This window comes from Aotus nancymaae, unplaced genomic scaffold (genome assembly GCF_030222135.1).
Source record: "Aotus nancymaae isolate 86718 unplaced genomic scaffold, 86718_ANA_hifiasm-v0.15.2.pri h1tg000025l, whole genome shotgun sequence".
In the NCBI taxonomy this organism is placed as follows: domain Eukaryota; kingdom Metazoa; phylum Chordata; class Mammalia; order Primates; family Aotidae; genus Aotus; species Aotus nancymaae.
In genome coordinates, this window is record NW_026988438.1 from 18,683,247 (window position 1) to 18,701,801 (window position 18,555).

An 18,555-nucleotide genomic window follows, 5' to 3' on the forward strand; every position below is an offset into this window, starting at 1 on the left:
AGACAACTGAGACACTAATTCTCTTCACCAGTCTCCTCCTGTCAGCTTCCTAGTAGCCCCATCACCTTCATTACCTAGTCTGGAGCCAAGGAAGCATAGGTAGTCAATATATTGAATACATGAATTTCAAGTGGATGGAATTCCAGAATGTATCTTTGCTTGCACAGTTTGAAGTTCTTTGAGGAAGCTTCTTCCCAACATTTTGAGGCCCAGCCTTGGGTTGCCGTTCAAATATTTGCCAATTATCTTATAATTTTGGCAGTTGTACTTTGTCTGACATTTCTGTAGACCTCATTTATATTTAAACTACCTCAATGTGGATATCAGCAGTTGTAGTCTAAAATACAGAATGCCATTTAAAATTAATGTGTTTTGATTGCTGTGAATGCCTTGTCTGATATGAGGTAATTTGAAAAATTACATGATGAGACCATTCTTCCAGGATTTCAGGCTGTTCTGTATTTTGTTTCTAGCAACGTGTTGCAGGCTTTTGAAAGTAATAGTGTACAATGCATGCCAGAAGAAAATGCCAGTTTGAAGTATTAAAAGTGTAAAACATTGCCACAGTTATTAGCATTTTGAGGTGCCAAAATCTAAGTGAAATTTCAAATGTCATCCATTTCCTCATTGTGGTAACATCACACATCGGAATTCATAGGCTCTTGCCTGCAGAAACACTTCCAAGGACTTTCTACTGAATCCTCAGTGTGGGCTTCATGCCAGCTCTAGCCAGAGTCCCCCTTCCTTTACCATATTCTTCTCCCATGCTTCTGATGGGTACTGCTGTGAGCTCCTAGAACATATGTTCTACCATAAGCTGAGGCACCAGAATCTTCTACATGCCAAACTATTGAGTGTTCCGATTCATTTCACACTCTGTTAGGTAGGCATATAGCTGCGTTTCATGGGCACTAAGTTTTCCTGAAACAAATCTTTTAAATTTACTCATTGCTCCCCTGTCTACCACAGGATTCCTATAAACTCATCGGGCTCAGAGAGGACTCATCTTCACGGACACTGAGTGACAGACTCCATTCTATACTCAGGTCTAGTCCTGACCACCATAACTTATCATAGCTTTAGAAGGTCACACTTATCAAGCTTATATGATTTACTATAGTTTTATAAGGTCACACTTCTCAAGCTTCCTCTTCTGGTAATTTTTAGCAGGCTATCTCAGAAATGTCCAGCCAGTCTGAGTCATAATGTTGTATTTGAACCTAGCTTGGTAATTTGAACCCATCTTGGGTTCTAAGAGGGTTTCCCACCATGAAAATGTAGTAAATAATTGCATGAGACACTGAAGACCTGAGATGGAGACATAAACAGTTCAATCACATTTCCTAAGTGAGGATTGCAAAGAATGTGGCAGGGGGAGACTAGAGGCTAGGTATATTACTAACTCACTCACTCACTTGTCGGGTAACTTAAGCAGGTTAATGGTGACACTCTCCCGGTCTCAGTTTCTAGAAGATTCCAGTAATCTCAGCCCATAATTCTGCCTGACAGTTAATCAGGTATGATTTTCTTCCCTACATGCTGAGAACACACCAATCCTGGAGAGGAATGTGGACTTGGATGAAGCCATGGCAGGCTCCCTTCTCCCTAAGGCACCCCATGGTGTGATGATGCAGAGGGAGCAGGTGGACAGCCTAGGCCTCTGAAGGTAGGCATGAAAATAGCAAAGCCATAAAATTCAGGTGCAAGACAGAAACACTGGTTTTATATTGTAAAACAGGGTGCAGAAAAAAAGATGACAAAGAGACATTTCATTGAAACACATCAAGGATAACTTTTCCTAAACTTCCTAGTGGGCTGAGATAGAGTATTCTCTTTAGGATTTATATGGATTAAAAACTATTCCCTTGGATGGCATGGACTGAAAACGTCCTCTCAAGGCTTCTATCAAGACTAAAAAGAAGGCTAAATTTGTCTCCCTAAGGCCAGAGAGGCTTTACATAATAAAAATAAAAGCTAAAATATGGAGCCCTTACCACATGCCGGATGCTGAGATAAACATTTTACTTATATTAATATATTTAGTCATGTATCAGCCCCATGATGTAATGCTACTATTTTCACTCCTATTTTAAAGCTGAGAAAACTGACATAAAGAGTGTAAGCAACTTGCCCAGGATCCACAGCTAGTAAGCTGCAGAGGCAGGATTTGAATGTAGGCGATTTGGGGAGAGCACTTAAATCATGTGGCACTAGGGTTTCTCAAGCTCTGCCCTGATGACATTTTGGGCTGGAAAACTGTTGTGGAGGATTATCAGATGTTTTGCAGCATCTCTTGTCTCTATGTGCTGGATATCAGTAGCATCCCCCCAGTTGAGACAATCAAAAATGTTACCAAATATTGGCCAAATTGCCCCCTATTGAGAACCATTGTTTGGCACTAAAAGTCTCTACAGTCTGACAATGACCTCTGTCGCAGCTCTGACAAGCATTTCCTATTTCCAGCTTCCTTGGAGTAATTTGAACCCAATTCAGGTTCAAAGAGGGTTTCCCACCATGAAAACGTAGTAAGTAATTGCATGAGACACTAAAGACCTGAGATGTAGGCATAAACTATTTATGGATATTTCCATAGTGAGGATTGGAAGAACGTGGAAGACGGAGACTAGAGGCTAGTTATATTCCATAAAGGAGATTGTGAATAGGCAGTAAACGAGTTTTATAGATGTGATGCTTAGGAAACTCCCGGTTCATAGTAAGCACTAATAGTAAGTATTAGCTCTTATTATTGCTATCTTTGCCGTTGTCATCCTGACAGGAAAAGCAGCATAGTGGGGTGGAAGGAAAGCTCTGTGATGGACAATAGCAGGTTTGGAGAGTGATTCTCTCATCTCTTGGATAATCAGAACCAGGGCTCCAGTGTGAAAGATCCAGCCATCAGTGACCAATTGCAGCAGCCATGGCCAGCAGTAGAAGCTTTGTAAACACAGTTAAAACATCAGCTTTGTCCAGGTAGAAAATTAAATCATCAGAAAAAATTAGTTGCTTTCAGTGAGTTTTTATTAAAAAGTCATTTTCAGACTATGATCTCTGTTCCATTCTTGCAGTTTTTCCTATCTATTGGAGTCTTGGTTGTCTTCTGCCTTGAGGCAATCAGCTACTGACCTATTGAAGGACACATCTCTTGTCAAACAGGCAATGGCTGGAGGAAGAGGAAGAATAGGTCTGCAGAGGAGCAAGAAAAGGAGACCAGGCTAATGTGTGAAGGGATAAACAGTCGGGGGAATCATTATATTTTGTTGCCAATTGCTCGCAGAAGATGAATCAACAAGTAGGCAGCCATCTTTAACTGGTGATCGAGTGGAAGGAAAGTGATAAGTCAGGGAGGCTGGAGTGCTCACACTCCTGTGTGAGGTGAGCACTGGGACTCATTCCAGAAGCAACCACTAAGGGCTTTCTGGACACTGAGACACTGAAGCACCCTTGAGAAAAATTATGAACTGCTAGGCAAAATCCACCATGAGCCTTCATCACTAAAACTAAGATTGACAGATGACCAGGGTTCATGGCATCAGATGCTTTAAAACAAGAAACATCAAAAATTCAGGGAACATGAGAACACAGTGCACGTAGAAAGGTTTTGTCATTTTCATTAAAAGCATCACATCAGCTTGGTAATGCTTACAGACTTGGAAAGACCATATTGGAGTTTCATAGGTGAGGGTTGTGAAGAAATCTACTCACTATAGTTAAATGACTACTTTTCCATATGCCCATTTAAACTCCCTGTGTGACTGTTTCTTTATCTGAAGTCACAACTGTGTTGTACATGGTTTCACTTACTTTACATTTAGCATTTAATTTATTTACTCCTCATAACACCTTGTGAGGTAGGTATTATTATCCTTAATTAACAGGTGAAGTGGCAGTTTAGAAAGGTTAAGTCATTTGCCTAGAGTTGCATAAGCAGTCCTAGATACACCAGGAACTCTATTTCAATTCCTATACTCCTTCTAGTATCCTGATCTTGAAAAGCATACACCAGCTCTCTGAGGCCTCTTTTAGCTCAAAAATTCCATGTATTTTATGGGCTCTGTATTTTTAAAAGTGTGTCTGGTTCTTAAATGTTTTCTTCCTGGAAAGGTTTTATCAGAGGCAGAGAAGCCACCAACAGGGCCTGTTTCCCTTTCCCCACCACCTTTTGTCCTTTTCTGTCCCCACCAGTTTAGAAGACCTGGAGATGAGGCCCAAATGCCTGTTCCAGATAAATGTTTAGATCTGGGAGCTTTCTCAGAAAAGAATCAGACAGCAAGCTAACTTTGGGAAAAGATAATTCAGACTAAGCAGAAAGCACCAGAGCTGACTAGGAACAGTCCAGATCTAGTGGCCTTTTACAAGTGAGGATAGAGCTCTATGGGTCTGCAGGTTAAATGAGATGATACACCAGGGACGAGGCCACCCAAGTGTCTTCCATATCCACTCAGTCTATCACATGGAAGGCAGATGAGCTCTGAAAAAAACAGACCGTGTTACTTCTTGGCTGAAATATCTCCATGAGATTTCAGCAACTTTTAGGATAATCCAAAATTCCAAGCACACCCTCCAGGTTCCTCCAGAACTTTATCCCTCTTACCATTCCCAGCCCCAACTATAATCCCATGCTTATATTCGCCTCACACTAGAATTCCTGCTTTTTTCAAACAGGTTTCTGGCTGCTTGTTTTTTCCCCTCTTATAATGTGAAATGCCCCAGCCATCAAGACCCAGACTAAAGTTACCACCTCAGTAAGGACCTCCATCCTTTAATCCTACTCTAGGAAGAAGAGCTACTTTGGGTTATTATTGCATTTCTCTGTCTCCACCATAAGTGTATATCTTCTAAGCCCATAACTTGTTGTTTTCTTGTCATGGTGCCAAACTCAAAGTAGGTGTTCAATGAGTGTTCATGTGAATGCAAAAGTGTTAGAAAGAGTTAGTCAAAATGATGTAATAAGAAGGAATTAGGGCATGCATTTGATTGCACTTTGTTTTATTTGCATCATCCCCTCCAACTCCTTGGCTCAATTTTGGTGTTGGTTGATTTGCATTAGAATGAATTAATATTGGTTGACTTGTGGTGGAATTTATGGATTTCTTTATGTTTCATATGAGTCAGGGACTGTCATGTCTATCCTTTATATACACACTGCAAATCTCTCTGCACATAGGAGAGCACCCATCTCATGCACTTAAAAGTAGGTGTCCATCAACAAAGTCCTGCCTTCTGAAATCTACAACCTCTCCTGCACTTTTTCCTCCTAACCTATGAAGAGCATTCAGAGATGGTTTCCTAACTTAGGCAGCTCAGCCGTTCTGTGTCCAATCACTTGAGGTTCAATTGCTAAATGGTTCCCAAAGAGATCATGAGTCAATGAGTATAAGACATAGATGGGAGAATGCTAAAGAAAATTCCTCCTCCACCCCGGTCATGCCCCAGGACTTTTTGTTCCCTTCTAGGTTATACTTTTCAATACTGTAGCAGCTTTCTGGAATTAATCCTCTGACTTTTACTTTTACTGCCTGAGCCCAATATAGGATTAGGCAATGAACATTCACAGCCAGACCAGCTGAAGAATAACACAAATGGTGAGATTTATAGATAAAATAGGAAGCAGGCCAGTGGAGGGAGGTGAGGTGGGCCCAATGAGCACAGATAGACACAACTTAGCAGGGACCCTCACATTACATACAAACTACATGCAGAGCTGGGCCTATTACTAGGCAAACATGGAGATCAATGTTATTTGTAGAGGGCACAATTTTCTGCTTCTGCTTAAAGAAGAGTATGTATGGAGTCTTCAGACCTACTTGTTTGAGTCCAGGCTCAGCTTTCTCACTATGAAATCTTGAGTGAATCATTTAATTTTCCAGGTCTTAGTTTCCTTATCTATAAGATGGGTACACATCTCATGGGATTGCTATGAAGATAAATGTGGTAATACAAGAAAAGTGCTTAGCACAAAGTTTAGCAAGTGGTAGTGCTCAAAAAATTTTAGCCATCATCACCATCATTATCATCAACATTATTATGACTGGCTTAAGACTCAAATTAGGTCAAATAACTTGCACAGAGAATGTTTTAAACTAGGAAAATATCCTCAATCTTTTAGTTACTGAGAGTATAAAATTTCTCTTGAAACATGTTGAGAATTAAACGTATTCAGACTATTTCACATTTCGAGGGCACTATTCACAAAACTGGCTACTGTGAGGAACAGCTAGTGTCCCAAATCTGCTTGTTATTGTCGTGTGAGAAGGCAGCTGATATTTACAGACTTCTTTCTTTTGAGTTATCTCAGCTGGTCTGGCTATGAATGAATATTGCCTAATGCTGTCTTTGGGGGTAGCCAATTGATGTAATACGGACGAGAAGCTCTAGAAGCTCTCCTCAGGCAAAGACCAAGATTTCTTACTACTTTTGCACCCCCTGTGAGGTAGAGCACAGAATGGATGCCGAAAACGAACAAGGAATCCTGAGAACTCTGCTGCTTGCTCACACTGCTTGGGGAAAAAAACATGTAGCTTTGGTGTCATGATAACCTAAGTTTGAGTCCTTCTCCACCAAGTATTAATAGAGGTACAATCTCAGATGTTTAGCTTCTCTGCAGCTGGGTGACATGATCTTACCTTGTAAGATGATGGCACTGAATGATTTGACATTCTTAGCACAGTGCCTGACATATATGATATGCTCAGTAAATTGTAGGATTTTTTTTAGCCCTTTCTTCCTTCTGCATAAGAAAAGAAGACAGAATGAGAGATGAAGAAAATTATCCCTCTGGGATGCAATTTAAAAAATGACCATTTAGATAGGGAGAGAAGCCAAAATAGTCTAGAAGGTTATTTTAGAACAGGATATGGGTTCTCAATTCAAGAAAAATGAACTTTGTAAAGCCATGTAGCCTATCTTGAGAAACATTTTTTGGGAAACTCTTTTTCTGGCAAACATTTAAAAACTGTTGCTTTTATGTTAAAAGCCAAGATTAAAGTATTTTCAGAGTACAGTGTTGGCTCACTGAGTGATGATGGGGTCTATGCTTAGTCTATGGGCTCCATAAATATTAATGAAGGGCCCAGATAACGGATAATACTAGTGGTGGTGCTGGACTAGTTCTCATGCCTTATGTTTGCACCGAGAGGGGTTGGCTATGATGTCATGTTTAAAGGACTGAACTTCACTAGAAAATATATCAGGCAGTGAGTGTGATGTATGTCTTTCTACCTAACAGTGAAATCTATGCAAACTCACAGTCATACACATATACACACAACTGAACTCAGGAAAAATTGAATTCATACAAGTGTTTATTTTGTGTCTAAGATTCAGTTTTGCCACAGGGACTACATGTTTTGCCTTGATTTGATTATTTTGCTGATGTGTCTGGATATGTTGGTGTCTCAGAAAAGCACCTATTATCCCAGTCTTTCCCCAAAGTTGCTCATATTTTTCAGCCACAGTAACTCCTGCTCCACCTCTCCCCACACTCATACATGACACTCTCAGTTTGTCTGTCCTGTTTATTCACAAGACCATGTACTTGTTCTATTAGCAACGGGCTAAGAACTTTTCAATCTATAGATACATGTGTCTTCCTGGCACATACCTTCACATGTACAAAGGACTGGATATATTCACTGCCTGCTGCTGCACAAGGGCTGGGGTCTCATTTCCAGGCTGAATGGGGATGAAACACCTTGCATCTTTGACTTGCATTCGTATTACATGGTCCATAGGAATCATCTTGCTGTTTTGTAATACAAACTCCAAAGCAAATCCAGCACGTATGCCCGCCTGTAAACTACCCAAAAGTCACTGTGCCCACACAAAATAGTTCAAAACCATAACATTATAATTGAAAATCACAAATAAATTTAAAGACATGGCCAGGCACCATGGCTTACCCCTGTAATCCGAGCACTTTGGGAGGCTGAGGTGGGCAGATCACTTGAGGCCAGGAGTTCAAGACCAGCCTGGCCAACATGGCAAAACCCTGTCTCTATCAAAACTGTAAAAATTAGCTGGGTGTGATGGTGCTCACTTGCAATCCCAGCCACTCAGGAGGCAGAGGCAGGAGAATCACTTGAACCCAAGAGGTGGAGGTTGTAGTGAGCCAAGTTTGCACCACAGCACTCCAGCCTATGTGACAGAATGAGATTCTTTTTTAAAAAAAATCAACAATTCTACTTTTTAACAGCAAATCATAACGAAAATCCAGGAACCATAAAAGACAATTAACTTACAAAATAATCATCTGAATATTGCATAACTTTTCCTTCAAGAAGAATCTTACATAGTAATTATTTTTCTGTACCATGGAAAGGCAGGAAATAAATAAGTAAACATCATTCTCTTATATATTTTAAAAAACCCTCCCATGGATGCATTCATGATGCTTATCATTGATATCTCTTTCTAAAAGACAACAGAAGAACACCACACACCAAAATTTCAGATGCTCATTATCTTCAAATCAACAAGTCTGCTTTTAGAAATGTATCCTAGAGATGTCATAAAAATGTACACAGGTGTATTCCCAAGTATATAAGTTGCAGAGTACTTTTTAATAATGAAGAAAACAACCACCCTATAATAAATACTAAGAAACCATTTGAGAGAATAATGTAGAACACAGTAATGGGCATGGGAATTTGGATGCTTCCAAATAAAAAGGAGGGTTTTTGATAGAATATATATATGTTTATGCTCATGTGTGTTTATGTGCAGGCATACATAGCAAAAATATGTAGAAAGATATTTAGCAAAGTATTAAATTGGTTATCATTGGGTGGTAAAATTAAAAGTTACCTTCACTTACCTCTTTATATCTCTTCACATTGTATAAAATTATTTAAATTTGGAGGAAACATACAACCATAGTGGGCACACACATGTTAATGCCAAACTGAAATATATTAAAAGTCAACCCTCCCCAATAGACATGCACAGGTCACTGGGGATTGATAGTCTCTCTAATGCCAGTAAGAGGAGCTGAGTTGCCAGGAGAGTAGGGGTGAAAGTGACAAGGGGTGTGTCCCTCAAGACAGATGTAATCCAGGAGAGTGTGCTCATGTACCACATGCCCACTATATCCAGAATTGCATTTACTCGTCAGGAAACAACCAAGTGAAACATTCAATACAGGTCATTTAGCATTCCATTGCAATAAAATGAAACAGGCACAAAAACTAAATCTAATGCTTTATTCTGTCTCTCTTACTTTGACCTCTCCCTTCCTTCTTTCTTTCTTTCTCTCTTTCCTTGTCTCTCTCTTTCTCTCTCTTTCTTCCTTTATTTCTTCAGATTTCAAATTCCACATAATCTGTCATATGGCCAGAACACCCTGGAGAAAGATGTGAAGTCTTTCTAAGTGGCAAGCTGACATATTTAAATTTAAAAGTTGCCTTATTTCCTCTGCATTCTGGTCCTGGAAATGGAGGAAGTTTGCTTTGCACGCTCTTTGTTGCAGGGGTGTCTGTGCTTCCCAACATTTCTGCAAGCATCTCCCATCTGAGGTGCTGCATTATTTCCAACCGGCCTTAGACTCAGACACTCCACCAGGCATATGACTGGCCAGTTAAGCTTCATAACAAGCAGAGCTAGGACATGTAGATTTTATTTAAAAGGACACATGACTATCCATTCAAGATGAAATGTTGTCATCCTGGTCAGGCCTGGATCCAATCTGTGTTGGAGAACATGAAAGAAACTCTGGCTACAAAAAAGTATCATCATACGCTCATATAACCTAGTCAGGTACACTGCTATTTCTTGCCATTTTCCTTTTTCTGCTGTGAAGGTTGCCATCGTTTCACACACATTTTGCAATGATAAGGATAGTTCCATTACTGCCTATCTTGTAGGGATGGGGAATCAAAAGCACTTCATAACTGTGTTTCAACAATTTGGAATTTACCTCCTCAAATCTCTTTCTAACTCTGTCCTCTATGTGCCTTTTTTCTTTATGTATAAATATGATGCCTTTCTCCGTGACACACAAACATACAAAGTCTGGACAAATAGCCAGAAGGTTGGAAATTCTACTCCATTTGAATTTTGAAAATGGAATTCTTAAACTATGACTATTACAAAGCAATTTGGAGAAAAGGCATCACCAGATTAATGGGATGTAGATAAAGCAACAACTAACCCGAAATGTTAGAAACGCCCGAGTCTCTGAAATTGCCACCACTCATGGATCCCAAAAAGTCCACCCCACAAACCTTCCTGGGACAAGATGGCTGGTGCAAGGAGAGACCAGTGGTGCTGTTAATGTTTATATGTTTTAAACAACATAGCTATTAATGAGATTATTTTATGAAATACTCATTTCCTTCTATGTTATTGCCATGACACTCAGTGGCAAGGGGGAAGCACTCAAATACACAGTAACCACATATGCAGTTGGATTCTGCAGACTTTTCCCTCTCCTTTTAGAAGGGAATTTCTATTACTTTCACTTCTCAGGTATGTCACAACGATTTTGGGAAACAAAAAGGAGAAAATAATCCTCAAAAGAACAAATAGCACATACCACGAATTAATAGAGCAATGGTAATTGGCAACAACATCCATAGATATTAACCCGCAGTGCTGAGCCACACAGAAACGAGTGAGATTAGTTCCATTTCAGTTACAATAACAACAGGAACCAGGCCCACATGTTTGTATCTTAGTGGAAGCAAAGGATAGATCGTAAAGCAAGTCCAGATTCAATGATCAGACAGGATGGAGCCCTGCTTCCGAAAATCAAAATGAAATAATTGCCAGTGGCAGCTTGCACTGGGTCTAAGAGTTAGGAGGCAGATATTTTTGCAAAAAGAACCATGGGGAAGCAAAAAGCAAATCAATTGCTGCAGTTTCTAGGCATTCTCTGTGCTTGCGCCCTGACTGTCGTATACACAATTTTCAAAAGCAAGACAAAACAAAATAGAACACATCAAGGGGCAATTTTTGTATGGCCCCGAGGGAAACAATTCAGATCTCCCAAGCTGGTGTTGATGGTTTAATAAGGGATTTAAAATATGCCTTGCAATATTTCTAATTCTTTCTACAATTGAGTCAAAACACAAAGAACCAAAGTTGTAAAAGAATGTTCTAAACGGATACTATAAAATAGAAATCAAAAGTGGGAACTTTTAAAAAATTAATGTTTGTTTAGCTTTTATACCACCCTAAAACAAGCAATCCTGGTCTGTTCACTTGGATTTGATTTGAGAATTTATCTGCCTTTTCCTACCTCAGTCAAGTTAATCCCACTACTCCCTTCTACTCCCACTCACGGATCTTTATGACTTCCTCCCTCTTTTACACCCAAATGAAGAATTGAAGTGTGAAAAGCTGTTTAAGTACTCTTAACTTACTGAGAAAGGAAACTATCTGGCCATTTTTTATATTCCATGATATTAAAGTAATTCATCTGTGTTTGCACTAATGACAGTAAATCTCTCTTGCTGACAAGCTGTGGTCAATTATCCTTTCTACAGCCTTTTATATACGAAGCAGTAGGAAGTGCGTCAGTGTTGGAAACTTGTGGCTTGCTTATACAAACGAAACAGCCAACCAGCTTAAGCAGCTCCCTCAAAAATGCATCACCTTCTTGCTAGACCCCAAACAGCTCTCCCAGCGGCCTGCAAATGCTGGGACACTTCCGCTGGAATTTACATGCATGAAGGAAATGGCTTAAATAAAGTGGTATGCTATTTAGCCTTCTAATGAGTAGTTTAACAGTGACAATTAGGAAGGAAATTCTACAAGCTGGGATTCCAGTTACTTATTACTGCCACTGAAAGTCAATTAAAGTATCTAACTAATTACAGGGATTGGGATCATCTGTCATCTGGCAAATCCTATTAGAGGGAAGAGGGTCTTGGTTTGTTTCTGAAAGTGTGTGATTTAGCCTCTGTTATGCTGGTTAATTTTCAGACAAGGGAGTGAATGAGGGGTCTTGCCCCACACATCTGAAGATCTGTTCACCTGGGAAGCAGCAGAAATGTTAGCTGTATTTCCATCCAACCTCAGCTGCTTTACAAAGAGCAAGATTTGGTCAGAAGGTGGATGGAGAGAGATCCACTCTGCCAGACCAGTCATTCTCCCAGAACATCATTCTTCAACTCAAGAGCCTGTAGTGGTTCCCAACCTGCTCTCCTACCACTCCCCAGCACTTCTGTCAATCATCTGGGTCAGCTAACGAGTTCACAAGTGTTATAATCATGACTTAAACCCTATCTGTGCTTTTTCTCAGCCTATTAGTTAAGATGCATTCTACCTCTCTCTTCTGCTTACCCAAACCCTTTTTACCTTAAAGGCTCAGCTCTGGTCCTGATTCCTCCTTCATGCAGAATCCAATACTACATCCTTCCTTCTGTACACTGCTTGTGGGGTTTGGAGTTTATCACTCAATGGTTCTTAGACTGTGAACAGGCTACCTCTTAAGTCTTTGCTTCCTGCCCAGCATCTGGGATACATTTATGCCCCCAAAGTGGTAACCCCCTAATTCTTGATTTCTGTTGTGACTGCATTTAGTCTTGTGTTTAGTAAAGTATCTCAATCAGACCTAGCTAGCATTCTTTTGTTAAATTTAATTTAGCCTAAAGCACCTCCTTATATATTTGAAGCCCAACTTGAAGTTTTCTCCATACATAGTGAACCTAACTGGATGTGTAAACAGATTGTAACTTACTTTTGCACCAATCACTGAGTTTTGGTCATTCAAAGGGAGCCAGTTATTCAAACTGCGTTCGCATAAGGCAAATGCCAAGCTGTAGCCAAAATCTGGCTGCTTCTGTACCTCACTTTCCTTTCTCTGTACATAAATCCTCTCCAACCGCATGGCAGTGTGGAGTCTAGTTGAACCTATTCTGGTTTGGGGAGGCTGCCTAATTTGCAAATCATTCTTTGCTCAATTGAACTCTGTTAAATTTAATTTGTCTTAAGTTTTGCTTTTCATACCTTCATTTGTTTACTCCTTCACTCATTCAGCACATGTTTAGAATGACTACTCAGAGCAAGATACTTCTAATTCTGCATTGTGGGCATCCTCTCTACCACATGGCCTCAGTGGGAAGCTGCAGGTGCTCATACAACCAAGAAAAAATCAAGGAGTCTCTTAATGCTGATTGATTCTTCTTTGGCCAACACTTACAGGGAAATGGCTATAAAATCACTTACAAATACAAAAAATTGAGCTCTCACCCTTTCAGCTCCACACAGCTCTCCCCAGAGCAGCCTCAGAGCAAACCAGGAGACAAAGAGAGGAAATATATTCAAATGATCTTCTGAATGACTTCAGAGCTTACATGAGGTTCAAGTTTAGTTCAAGGGATGGGCAAAACTTGGGTCAGCCAGCTATGCTAGGGTCAGCCAGACACTGAGGTCAGCCGGCCATGTTTGGGTTGAAGCAAGAACATTTCTGTACTTCACATCCCAAGACAGATACTGGAATTTTAACTTTCCTTCTTTCAGTTTCTTTATGTTTTAATAGCTCATTTCACCGTGGAGTGATACTTCCCAGAGGATCTATTTTCTCACTCTTCCCTCTCCTGGCATGTCCTTTGGCATCTCATGTTCTGCACCTGTGCGATTTAGACTTCGTGTCTCCACTAGCATTTGTCTCCAATATACTGTTTATGGAAAAATGAACATACTCCATGTGTCCAAGGAAACTGAGTAGGAAGAAACAAGAAACCTGACCAATGGGAAAATGCACAAAGTTTTTTCATTAAAACTTTTTACTATTTTCTGCAGGAAATATTGCCCATAACAAAGCATTGAAAATGGAATATTCTCACGCATCAAACATAAAGGCAGGACTGACAAGTTCAACAACGACAGATCATATCAAAGGACTGCTTAAAACTCTTCAACGCTCCACCTCTCTGACAGTACTCAGCACATTGCATTGAAACTATTGTATCTTCCTTGCAACCTCAACACTAAAAGAATTGAGTATAGAACTATGTATCTTCCTGGTACCTAGCATGGTGCCTGACACCCAGTAGGCCCTAGTAAATATTTGTATCTGGTTATATAAGTACTATATTCTAGGTACAGAGGTTTGAAAATGCCCAGATACACAATAGCCATCTTCAAGAAATTCAAACCCTAGTGCTATGATTCCCAAGCCCGAGTGATCTTCAGAACTGCTCACAAAGCTGTAAAAGTACAGATTTCCAAGACTCACCCACAGAGATACTAATTCAATAGGTCTGCATAACGGCTCAGAATTCTATATTTTTAATAAGCTTCCCAAACATCCCTAATTATTATCTAAATTGGGAATCATTGGTCTAGTGGGTAATAATAAAGTCTTATGTTTTTACATCTCTTTTCCTATGTATGAAATATTTTAATATACCTTATCTCACTTGATTGTTACTCTCTGAGTGAGGAGGGGGTAACATACCTTGCAGGTTACAAATGTGGAAGTGAAGCCAAAAGAGTTTATAAGGTCAGTGAACTCAGAGCCTGAATTTGCACCCAGGATTTCCATCCAAAAGCTCCATAATGTTTCTATCTCACCAGTCCTTCCTGAGAGTGATGACCCAGGTTAGCTCTGCTGAATGAAGAGTAACAAACCACAGGTCATCATTAAGTGAACAGCCAGTATGTTTGAGTCCCTCTGTTAACTTCTTTGTCAGAGATGAAGTAAAAGGAAAATGCTGCCTTCTCCCCCAACCCATCCCTGAAAATGACACCTGAGAGAAGAACAATTATGGGGACAGATCCTCTCAGTGATAGCAAACAATGAAGGCGATTTTCTTAGAGGTACATTTGATATGGAAAATACTAACAAAGTCCGTCCTAATGGGTGCAGTAAGCTTGGTTCATGTGTCACATGGTCCTTTGGGAGAGACCACATGGTGAACCAGACAGCAAACCAAATGCACTTCTTTAACTGAACATGGTTCATGAATTCAGTGCTCTCACTTCTCTCTGAGTTGTTACCTCCTAGCCCACTTTGCTTCACTCTACCATCTGCAGTGTGGTTGAGAGAACTCATTAAAGGATTTATCCCACTATTATCATATAATCCAATATGACATTAACAGGGCATTTTACAGCAGACATGAAAATTCCAGCTGCCTTTCTGGATTAGTAACGCAACAAGTTTCGTTTTGCAATTACAAACTGCAAGAGAGCAATGTCAGCAAAAGACACCTCCATTTTCTATGCAGGTACACAACCTGCAGCTTTTCCCTGCCAGCTCCTGACTGGAAGAGGCCAGAGGTCCAACAGTGTGGACACAGAGCTATCTCAGCATTCAAGAACATGCTTCACTCTTCAGGCTGGGAGACACACAACGAGGCTCCATAAGCATACGAGGATTTGTGCTGACCACAAGAAAATAGGAGACAAGCCACTGAAAAAAGAAGCAGAAAGAAATGAAAGTTTTTAGTCTTTGATCTCTTTTAAATTCTGCTTGGAAGTATTTTTGGGTGGAAGAGCATCTCATCAAGGTTTTGTTTGTTTGTTTTCACTCTTGTATGTGGTGGCACCACGTATTACCAGAGGAAGTTAGGGAGGGAACGTAGAAGAAATGAATGTGCCTGGTCATTTTTCAGAGCATTGACATTCAAGGAAAATGACTGACAGCTTTTGTTCCTTATACTCATAATTGGACCTTAACAACTCTGAAAGGTTAGTGTCCTGACGAAGCTGGCATTCTATGATAACTCTCCCTTTATGGTCTCCTAGGTTGGGATTTTACGGCCTAATCATACTAAATCAGATTTCATTGGGCCCTGAATTATACACACACATACAAGTTCAGACCACCTTTTAAGTAATCACTTTGGGAAACTACATGCTTGGTGGGGACCTCCTTCTTTTAAAATGAGCGTTATGGCCAATGGCATATTCATTCAACCACAGAATATATATTTACTGACATCTATTATTACAAGTTCCAGAGTAAGGTGCCACTGCTAAGATGAGATGAGGCAGCAAAGGCAGCCAGGAATCATCTTGGGTAGGTAGAATTTGGGACACCCCGCAGAGAGGAGCCAGCTGCAGCCCACACTGTGCTTACTTCCCACTGGATGTAGGTGAAGGCAGGGGAATGTGGGGTGGGCGCTATACTAGCCCCTGAAATCTGTATGGGGAGCGTCTGAGATTTGAAGACTGAATCACATTACTTCTAACATAACAGTTTCTCTTTTTCTGTGATCAGTGTTATTCATGGACATTTCTTTAGTAACAAATGTTATATCCAAAGGCATGGAATAAATGACTTTTATATTGGTGTGGTATTGTCTCTGAGCTCTAGTATTTTTACTGGAGAGAAGTACATTTTGAAATAAACCAACACAAGGTTTCTTACCAAAATAGGAACCATGAAAGTAGATCTAAGTGACCATGTATATCCAATAGAATGGTTGTGGTGGCCCTGATGGCTCTTAAGGGGAGCCAGTGAGGTTGCCAACTTTACTGCCTCTGGTCAGCTACCTTAGCACCTCCATTAGGAGCTCTCCTCATCCTTGTAAAGGTCTGAAGTTACAGTCATTCATCCTCCAAAAGAAGAGGACATAGAGACCTTACATAAAATGTCTTGCAAACTAGGTGATCCATATTTTATGTTTTTTGTAAAACTTGTGGTCATTGTAGTCTTGATTTCATCTTTGTGTTAGGACTTCACCACAAAGCATTGTTTTTACATAACCATCTGCTCTGTAAGCAGAACATTTTCAGTCTGCTATGTTAAAGCCCTGAGCGTTGTTTTAAAGAACTTTATGCTGGAAAGCCTCAGCTGAGACATTCCTTGGCCTGGTTTCTGCTGCTAAGCCTCACAGCCTGTGTAAGCACACAGATTAATTATCTAAACAGGGTCTGGACACATTGAACCCTTCTATATAGGCACTTAAATGTATTACGTGTTCTTTAACATCAGTTTTAACTTAGCTCTTTAAGAAGGGGTAAGATATGCCTGTTGATTACATTATTGATACGTTGAATGTCTTCCTTAGGATGTTTGTGGGATGTCATTATTGCATGCTTTTAAAGGTGTCTGTTTAGCAAAACTTTCCATGTCTTTTTGAGATGAAAAAGCAATGAACGCGATCTCTTTAATATTCTTAATAAGTCTAATACTACTAATAGCAACAAATAAAGTTTAACTTGTAGAACTGAACAGCAAACTGGTAAAAGAATCCCCAGAAGAAATAAAAGATCTGATCGTTTAAGAAACAAATTTAATTAAAACACTATTCTGTAATTATGCTACAAAATGAGTTTGATATTTAAAACATGTCTGAAAATGAAAATGTCCACTTAAATACTGTTCTCTAGAAATAATTATTTTTAGGATCATGATCTTAGAGAAATATGTGGTTGATTTCTATTTTTATTAACACTATATTATAGTGTAGTGTATGTTTGTGTGTGTACACGTGTGTGTGTGAGTGTTTGTGTGTGTTTTGATTCCTCCACAAAGAACTAATGTATTAGAGACAATTTTGAATGTTAAAAAAAAAGGTTTTATTTCTTTACTGGTGAAAATTTAAAAAGATGTCTCTGTAGCAGGGTATTGGTCAAAAGACCTAATATTTAAATAAGGGTAGAATTTTTTTAATCAAAATATTGTTGCAAATTTTTATTTGGAGGGAGGGATAATTTTCAGGGATTTTTAGAAGTAGTCTGCAATGATGTGAAACGAGGTCTGGGAGATAAAGTAGATCATCAAACTTGATAATAACATTTGGGAAATTTATAACTATAATGAAGAGACCCGTTTTCCTTCTGGCCCCGTGATGATTCTACCAAAGAGAAATTTTGAAATATGTGGAGAAAGGGTAGTAGCAGCCCAATACACAACACACGTGTCCTTACGCATGACTGCCTCAGGGGCAGCCAGTGTTTGAACTTAAAGAGTGTGAGGTATTTACTTACAAATCATCAGTTCAAAAACAGGATGGGAGAGGTCATGTTCAAAATATCTATCAGTCAAAGGTGAGAAGCATTATTTTTTGAGAAAATAAGCTTTTTTTTTTTTTGCAACCAATATCAGAGTAAAATTATTCTGAGAGCACATCTTGGGCAAATAATCTTAAGTGCTTTTCAAGGTTTAGATTAAAAAGAATTCCACACGCCCAACATTCTTCTGTATGCTTAAGAGATTAATTTCTCACCACTTTAGGTAATGTCAGTGAAGTCATTATGAGGTTAATAGAAAATTCTAATGCAAAAGACATATGATATAGGAAAACTGGTATGTACATGCTACAATTAAGTAAGAAGTGCTTTCTTTAGACACAAGTAACTGAGTTGTCCCTTAAAAACTTTAAAAAAAAATTCCTGAAAACTTGATAAAGTTTTTGATTTTAAAAGAAGTTGACTCTTGGTTGTCTTCATGATTAGTACATTTATGCTAAATGTACTGTTAAGCTAAATCTAAAGAAATTCTGTCTGAATATATCCATTTTTAATTTTACAACTTTATTGTGGGTTTAATGGACCCCAAGTAAGCTGCACATATTTAAATGTACAATATAGTAAGTTTTGCCTTTCACAGGGCACTCAGCGAAGCTGTTTGGGGAACTACTTTAGTAATGTTCAGAAAACAAA

At 39.4% G+C, this 18,555-nt stretch overlaps 1 long non-coding RNA gene across 3 annotated transcripts in view; it reads left to right on the forward strand.

Annotated features, from left to right (window-relative positions):
- Positions 1-16,749, forward strand: part of LOC105716231 (uncharacterized) — a 52,867-nt gene extending 36,118 nt beyond the window's left edge. For 2 of the 3 annotated variants that reach the window (XR_001107235.3, XR_010344058.1), the window contains one exon: positions 13,741-16,749. This is a non-coding gene — a long non-coding RNA (uncharacterized LOC105716231). Of the gene's footprint in view, positions 1-11,919; positions 12,596-13,740 lie in introns of those variants that run through there. The other variant, XR_010344060.1, reaches the window with a different exon arrangement.
- The last annotated feature ends 1,806 nt before the right edge of the window (positions 16,750-18,555 follow it).